Source organism: Ptiloglossa arizonensis, chromosome 13 (genome assembly GCF_051014685.1).
Source record: "Ptiloglossa arizonensis isolate GNS036 chromosome 13, iyPtiAriz1_principal, whole genome shotgun sequence".
Classification (NCBI taxonomy): domain Eukaryota; kingdom Metazoa; phylum Arthropoda; class Insecta; order Hymenoptera; family Colletidae; genus Ptiloglossa; species Ptiloglossa arizonensis.
Window position 1 is genome coordinate 2750939 of NC_135060.1, and position 8611 is coordinate 2759549.

The 8611-nt window shown below is 41.7% G+C and overlaps 1 protein-coding gene and 2 long non-coding RNA genes across 11 annotated transcripts in view; 1 reads left to right on the forward strand and 2 right to left on the reverse strand.

The window, feature by feature from the left end:
* Positions 1 to 8611, forward strand: part of LOC143153767 (CUGBP Elav-like family member 1-A) — a 529867-nt gene that overhangs the window by 132074 nt on the left and 389182 nt on the right. The gene's annotated exons all lie outside the window — the stretch shown is intronic.
* LOC143153773 (uncharacterized) lies at positions 3243 to 7517 on the reverse strand. 2 transcript variants are annotated; one of them, XR_012993922.1, is made up of 2 exons: positions 7388 to 7517; positions 3243 to 4030 (listed from the first exon to the last, which is right to left on the reverse strand). It is a non-coding gene; the product is annotated as an uncharacterized LOC143153773 (long non-coding RNA). The 2 variants fall into 2 exon arrangements; XR_012993923.1 differs by lacking the exon at positions 7388 to 7517 and adding an exon at positions 4248 to 4332.
* LOC143153774 (uncharacterized) lies at positions 4486 to 5875 on the reverse strand. The gene is made up of 2 exons (XR_012993924.1): positions 5418 to 5875; positions 4486 to 4605 (listed from the first exon to the last, which is right to left on the reverse strand). It is a non-coding gene; the product is annotated as an uncharacterized LOC143153774 (long non-coding RNA).

Here is an 8611-nt window from a genome sequence, read left to right on the forward strand (position 1 = left end):
GAATTATTTTATAGGAATTGGAGCCGTGTCCAGTAACGTAAAAAACAAAATTTTTTGAAAAGAATCTCCACTATTCTCAACCATAAAAATACCGTGTCGAGCCTGAACTGCGATTGCAAACGGTTAAGCGAACCTTCTTCCCTGTACAATGAGAACCTTGTGTCGTTTAGTCGCGTTTCGTCTCCGCGTGACGACGTATCCGCGCAATCGAAGCAATCCGCAGAAAATGTCCAACGGATTGAAGAAAATCGATAAGACCGCCGACATCTCGTGCACCCCCAAAAGTCCCATAGTAATCACGTGGCGTGAGGTGCAGTCGTTAGAAGAGCTTTGTGGTATAAGCGAAACCTGGCGAGGTGGTTCTGAAATTAGGGGGCAATTCCCCTAGTGCTTTCGGTTCAACTTCCAACGAGGGATACCTCCTTCTATCCTGAACCAGTCGACAACCACATCCACATATACGCACCAGCCGAAAGTACCGGCTTCGTGGCACTCGTATCTGTACGAATCGAATGCTAATAAACACGAAATTGTGAACGCTCGGCAACAACGAACCTTGTGACAGAAATTTTAAACGCGACACGGACCACCGAATTGTTTAACTTCCAAAATGTATGCTTGGCAACTCGATGGCTAATAAAAAGACCAAATTAGCTACCGACACCGATGTTTACCGACCACGAAGACCACTCGAATTCTTCGTTAGAAATTGGTTTAGAAAATCTTCTTGGGAGCAAGAAATGGAATATTTGATGTCATCGAACGCAAACACAGTAACTTTCACTCGTTGGGAAAAGTAGTCTTGGTTTTCAAAGTGTCGACTTCGTTTAAGAAACGTCAATTTGTTTTATCGTACATAGTAAGATAAAGAACAAGCTGCACTATTTCTTGTCAATTATTTCGAAATAAAGCGTACCAGTGATCGATAGAACGCTGAAATTAATCCATATGTTAGCAAACAATGCAATATTTCATATTATTGAACACGGACATAGTAACTCCGGCTTGTTAGGAAAAGTAGTGTTCGTTTCCGAGGCATGGACGTTTTTTGTCTCGAGCTTTATAGAGGCCGTGGCATGCATGTACCGTTCGACGAGGAAAATGGGATACACCGAGGTGAGAAAGACAGAGCAACAACAAGAGAGCCTGCCTGTGTTCGGCAGTCGACATCCGAGAACGATTTTTATTACGCGCAGGAGTAGTGACGCGCCAATACAGATTAAACTTTTTATATCTTTTATTGCATCTTCGCGAGAGTATTGTCAACAGATCGATGAGGTTTACTCGATAAAAACGAGTCCAAACACGTCTTTGTTCGGACCATTTTTAATTGTTCGTAATTAAATGTTCGCCAAAAGTTATACGAACAACTTTGTTTCTCGAATCGGAAAGACCATAGATGGTACGGGTCAGTTTTCATTCGTTGCCGAGATAAGCTCTTGATATTAAGTGTTGCGGTATGTGCTAGCTGTTTATGCAGACGTAGACCATCCATTATGTTTACTACTACATTTATACTTTACTTCTATTCATTGTGCCGGTTGCCTTGGGCGTTTCGAAACGTAGAATACACCGAATTTGTGTTCATACATGGTTTTACCAATGGTGGCGACAACACTATTGCGGTTCAATATTAGCAACAGTACCAGAATCGCCAAGTTCCTCGTTACTTCGCGTTTCGCAACGTTGATTGTAGCCACGAATACGATTATATCTGCAGATGGAAGGCTGCCAGTTTCAACAATAAACTTAGACTTTATGTAGAAACGAAACAGAACAATAAAAAGATTGAAGAACAATAAAGTCTAAGCAATTCGCATACTTTGCACGTTGAAAGGTGTAACACTCTCAAAAATAATCGTAATTTAAAGTGTGCGTTTAAAATAAAATGTAGCATCGAGTACGCAACGTACTTACAAGTGCACAATTATAAAATGCAATTCCCTAAATCTCTCCGATTTTTCCAAGTTTCGGGAGCACACGTTTTGTCTCAATTTCCTCAAGTTCTTACCCCTCGCTCATAAATGCTTTTTCTCTCTAAAGTCTCCCTCGAAACTTTCATTCATTTCGCATCGGTGTGCGCGCGCACGTGTACACACACCTTTCTCCAAAGAACTAAATATATTCTCCGTAAAAATATAAAGCTGCGAGAGAAACCGAGGAAATTAAGAAACCTTTGTAATTTCTCGCGCCGGTCGATAATATTTCGTTTTTAATTTATTGACGAATTAAACGAATTTATATGTTCGTGCATTTTCTACTTCCCTTCGACGTTAATTTTACTAATACGTAATTACTGAAACGCTTATTAAAATATTTTTGAATCTTTATAGCATATACCATTTTCCGTATCTAGCTGTTAACTGTAAAAAATTCTTAGTTTGCACAACGTACGTAAACGTTCCACGCTTGTACAGTTCACTACACGGTCGTTGCCCGGGAGGGCGTGGTGTTGTTCCCGCGTAGGCGTGGCTTTACGCCCGTGGAGGCGTGGTCTCGTAGCTGCCAAAAGCTATCCGCACGAACACGTTGAAAACGTGCATATGTACGATATTGAGATATCCTTTACGCCTCCGGCTGAAAATATGTCCTTATACTTAGTAGATAATCTACCACTTTCGCGGCATCGAATGAAAGGCTTTGAGAAGCGATTAAATGCACGTCAGAGACGGTCGCGTTACAACGTCTGATCATTTCTCTCGACTTTACCATTAACTCGCGATCACTCGGTTTCTCTGTATACCCTCGTCAGGCTGGAATCGTCGATTCCTCGTGACCGGAGCATATTTCCTCTTCGTCAGTGTTCATTCCAGTTGCAACTGATACGACTGCTCGTGTGTTTTTACATTCATTTAGATGGCAATCATCGCCAGAGACATTTTATTGCAAACGATCACGAAGTTCACCCCGCTTTCCGCGTATTTCTTCGTGACGTAATATACACGTACACACACAGAAAAGTATATTAACGGTTTCCTACAACCATTCTACCGTGGCCCTTTGAGAATAGTAATATCAGCTTAAGCTTCATTGGCAAAGTCCTTCGTTGGCAAATGAAAGGGAAAGGCGATAGATCGATACAGAAATTAGAAATTCTTGGGAGGAACGTTTACTCGAACAATAACTGAAATAATACACTCGCGTGTCAATAATTTTTGGAAAAACGTTCAGGTATTTTATATACAAGGCGACGCGTTTACTTCCGAACAATTGAATATCATTTGTAGAAATATTTTCTATATTACTATTATTATGTTTGAAATTTAAAAATTTCGTAGTTAAATGTTCAAAAATGATTCACTAGCCCGCAGCCTCACCTCGATACGATTATATACGAAAATAGAAAAAGGAAAATTCTTTTATTAAACAAAAGGTGCGGGTTACACTCGCAGAGTCGCTCTTGAAAAGAAATTATACAATGAAAAGATAGTCCTCGTTAAGTTCTCCGACCCTTTCTTCTACCAATTTCCCCTGTCTTCTTTCAGAAAGGAGCTCTTGCCTAATTTCTGAGATTAACCTTATACGATTAAATAATTCCATGGTAAATTGCTCGTTAAAAATTTATCATCGTTACACGATTGAATCGAATTAAATCCAACGATTCGTTAAAAGTATTCCGGACTTAACCGATGCGGGTGATACGAATTTTTCCGAGCTTTGGAAAAATTCGTCTACAATGGCTCTATCCGTGAACGCTATTGGAAATCCAGGGTATCTGAACTATTTGGTCCTAAGTGGAAAGTAACGATCACCAGTTACTCCGACATCGCCACCAACCTCTCCGTACGCTGGTACACTCCTGACTGCGTAATCATTCAAGCGCATGTGATCCCACGTCCTGCAGGACTCGAAGCTCCCTGATAGATGATTAAATTTAAATTTGTCTTGGCCGAACAAACCTCGATCTATCATGCTGGCATCTCCAGCGAGGACGAGTCGTGAAAAATGAGTTTGTCATTCGAGATAGCGTCGTATTAGATTCTGTCCTGCTAGATTCCAGTTTACCGCTGCAGTCTGGCCGGCTAACTTCCTGTAACACGCCAAGGATGAAGTTCAATCTTCTTCGGTGCATTATAATCGAATGATGGATCGGAATATGCGTTCTAATAATATTCGTCACGAATACTCCGTCTCTCCGAGTAAACGACGGTAAAAGCTCGATCGAGGTTCCTTATTTCGTGCTCGAAGTGGAAAGTAATTAGATCGGATATACCGGAAGGGTCACGAGATCCCTAAATTTTACCTACACGGAGTGACCGATGTGACTGTTTGATTACAGCTCAATGCGATTCGTGTATCTTATCTCGTATGGAGATAAAACGATACAAGGTTGTTTGATGATGAACGTAATAACCATTGTAGGGACGAAACGGGGAGAATTATCTAATCAGAGGACACGGTACGCCTGCAACAAGCAGCGTACGAAATTATATTCTCCGTGAAACAAAACGAAGGTGATTATTACTCCTTCTAGCGTATACTTTACCTTTGTAACCAGCATTCAATATGGTAATAAAAGGGGAACGTATGAATCGATAGATAAAAGTCAACTTTTTGTCCCGAATCCTACTTGTATGGTCGTTAGTCCGATGACAAAGGGGTTAACTGTATCGATAAGACGAAAGTAAATAAATAAAATGGAACGTCAAGAAATTGTCTCTATACATCGATGATTGTGTACTTGTTTTTTAATAATATATTTGTCGTACTCGTCGTATGTAAAATTTTCTTAGAAAAATTTCCCAATGATGTACGTTCCACGGTAATTTTCATTTTCAAAGAACGTTTATCACGTGTCTACTATTGTTACCGAATCACTTCAGATACGACACGCAACGTATGTTTTTACAATCGAAAGAAAGAGAAAACGTAGAAAATTACGAAGAGATTTATTTTATTTATACCATTGTATAAAGTTTTGAGAAAACGCTTACTAAAAAATATGAATTGTTTCGCGATGAATGTTAGTCGCCGTTATACGGTGGGTTATATTACACTGGAGTAAAATAATAAATGGAACGGAGACGTTTTATTTCGTCGAATGTGGTGGGTTTTGAAAAGAAACTTACAGGATCTACTATTCCGTAAATTTCTCTTTCTCCCTGCTACAAAACCTGCGACATTTATAAAAAAATACTTCTCCTTCTCGTTTATTATTTCGTTCCATTGTAACATAATTCCTATGATATAAATCACGACCAACATTCATCATAGCTCATCCGTGATCGAAAAGTGCAAATTTTTGATAAACTTACTCTCAAAACATATATAATTGTACGAATATAACACACTAAAAGGATTGTCTTACACATTTCATAATTATATCCTGGTTAAAAGGTTTCGTGAACAATAGACGAAACGTGATACACGTTCTTCGAAAATACGAATCACCGTTACGCCTCAAATAAGTATCTCACCGATCGTAAATCGTTACGGATGCTTCGCAAAGAATCCTTGCCTACGACTACCTTTATCTCCGTGTTCGAATGAATATTTGCCTCCGCGGATAGAACTTGTAGATTAACCTGATACAAGTACGATTCGAAGAAGTCTCCAAGAATTTCCATAGCCACGGAAGAAGAAGAAGACTCTCCGCGAGATTCGTCTAAAGATCCATTATAGGTTCCATAAGTCGAACGATATGGAAATGTACAAACGGCGATAAGAGAGCGTTCGTATCAACGGGCGGTGACGTATCGGGCAATTTTGTAGGATGTAATTCTGTAGGAGCCGTCTAGTCGGCTATGTCGTGACACGTTTTCGGCTCGAGTAGCATATGGTGTACGAAATGCTCTCCGAGGCGATAAGATAACGGTCGTGCATTCGTTCTTATCAGGGGCGACTACATCGAGTCGCGATAAACCTTGGTTTTTTATTTTCTGAAACCGTCACGGGCGCGTATCAATTTTTCTTTCGTTTCCCATCTTTTGGTACTCGATGGGATAATTGAACGTTCGACGCGTATCGAGGCGCGTTTCGTTCAACGAACGATCTCGAAACGTTCGACCGAGCGAGGCTTTGACAAACGTGAAACGATTATAGCGATTAAGGCGTTACGAGAGATCGAGAGGGGGGCGATAGAGGCGCGCCAATGTTCGTCGAGCGAATGAAAGAATTTGGCCAGCCCCGTTTGGAGATGCTGAAATAGACAACGCGCAAATACCCGGGCCAGCTTGTCCTTTTGACGCCGCTGATTGAAATTCTGAGTATTGCGCGCTGTATCGATCGAACGTCAACATTTTTGGCACGACGCAACGGCCCCCGGTACTATTTTCATATTTAACATCTTGGCTTTTCCATGAACCGATTAATCATCATTCCCCTGCACGGTTTTAACGTCGGCCCTGTAATATATTTTCGCCCATAACCGAACAGGGGAAAGATTAACCGTACGCTCGACGGATGTCGTTCTACTTTTTCGATACGTAACGTTACACGCGGAGTTTTCAGCGCGTAATTTTAACACGAATTGCGTAACAATGGTAATAACGTATGTTCCTTGGTGTATCGATGTACAGGAAAAAGAAATAGTTTTCGCCGTTAAGAAAATTTCTTAAAGATCCAATATTCAAGTGGAAATCCAAATAACGTTCGTCGAGTAGTAAATGAGAGGCGGGGCCGTGCATTGTCCCGATAGTCTTGTTTGTTTGTTATTTCTGCCGACGGTTCGAGCGAATAGCACGAATAATAAGTCGAGGGGCGTAAAAATCGTCACCGGTGGTTGAACCGCTTTCGGTATCGCTCGATGCGTCCGGGGTGGACATAAAAATATTTCTCGATAACATTGTCGCCGCGGAATTTCTCGCTCGATTGCAGGTCTCCGCCCCGCGATTCCGCAGCTCGTCGACTCGCGACGAACGGGAATACCATTACCGGCGAATAAAGAACTGAAACTAGACGTTATAACAGCGCAGCCAGAACCGCGCCTCCGGTTCCTTCGATGGTTCTCGGGGGAACTTTAACGATGTTGCTGGCGCGAAGAAATTCGAGCGGTTCCAGTGCCGATGCACACGTACACGCGTACAGAGGGGCACGACCGTGAGCAGAAATACCGAGCCAAATATGCTTTTATGAACCCAGATGGTCTTGCGTGGCGAGGGAGTATTCTTAATGCCTACGCGAACCCGTGTCTCCTTCGCATCCATTTTTATTCTTCATCCTTACGATCTTCCTCTACCTTCTCGATCTTACCCCGTGTTACCTGGATGCAACCATTCGACGCGTTATACAACCTTGTGTTCATTTCCAACAAGATTGTTCTCCCTTTGTGCGAATTACTTGCGTTCCACCTTTCAAAAATGATCTTGGAAGATATTTCTTCCAAGCTAAATTTGCCTGTTTGAATATCTCATCGACTAGCTTAGATTCAAACAATTTTTCTACGTACTTGTCGAACGACTCCGTTTAAACAGTTCTCCTTCCGTGAACATAATTCTGTCATTTTCGATCGCTGGAAATCAATTCTTCCGTACGTCCACGATAAACGACGCGTCGGTAGGATCGTGTTTGAAAATTTTATCTCGTCAGTCTCGAAACCGTGTTGTACGTTTAATTTCGTTTCTTTGAAACAATTGAAGCACTCGTCGACCAAACCGAGCGATACTTTGACAAATGAAAAGTGACGGGAGCGCTGTCGCTGAATGGAGCGTGAAGAACAGCACGACACAGCCGACAACGTGTTACTGTCTTAATCGAATGAGCAGTCTACCGTAACACTCTTGTTCGCGATGTAACCAGGATCACTTGTACACGCGCTAGACTTTCTCCTATTTAGTTCACCGGCAATTTCCCACTGTCTTAGCACGTGACATTACACTCTCAATCCTGCCGACGCCATTGTCACCCGAGAACGTAGTCCTTTAATCTGCACGAGATATGACTCCTGTTGCGTTTCGTTGGTACACGAATACGACCATCTCGCCCGCCTAAGCGAGTGTACAGATACGAATAAACACGAGTGTACGTTCTTCTCGTAAAGGAAAAATGATATGCACAAGTTCTCGGATAGTTACGGTTCACGGTTTGCTTCAGCGTGGTAAAGCTACGGTGAATTTTTAATCATTTTAAATAACACGAAGTACGACGAGAAGAAAAGTCAGAATAGTCGAGACCCATTTTATTTATATTTTGGATCGTTCGTTTGGAAGGATTGTTCGAATTATTTCGAAAATTCGAGAATCTACAAGAACACGAAGGACGCGAAGGACGTCCAAAAAGTGCATCGACACCAGAAATCGTAGCAAAAATGGAGGATACGTACGTCAGAAATGTATCAAAGTTCAAGGAGAGTGTATCGAATAATAAAACGTATTTCGAACCATGAAATCGTGTTTTCCGTATCGAACGACGAAACTTATTGAACGAGCCAGTAAATCAAAAGGTTGTTTTCCCATTGTGCAACCCGAGGCTTCGTTATCGAGATACCAGCAGTTAAAATTTTTACGCGCGCGATCGTCATGGTCACGTGCTTCTATCGCGCGAGCGTACGTGTACTCGACTGCGCAATCGCTGTACCACGAGTCACGTCTGTGAGCTTTAACGTCTCCGTAACGAAACAACAAATTACAGAACGGTGAACGACTTTCCGATTTTATTTTCACGCGAGAAACGT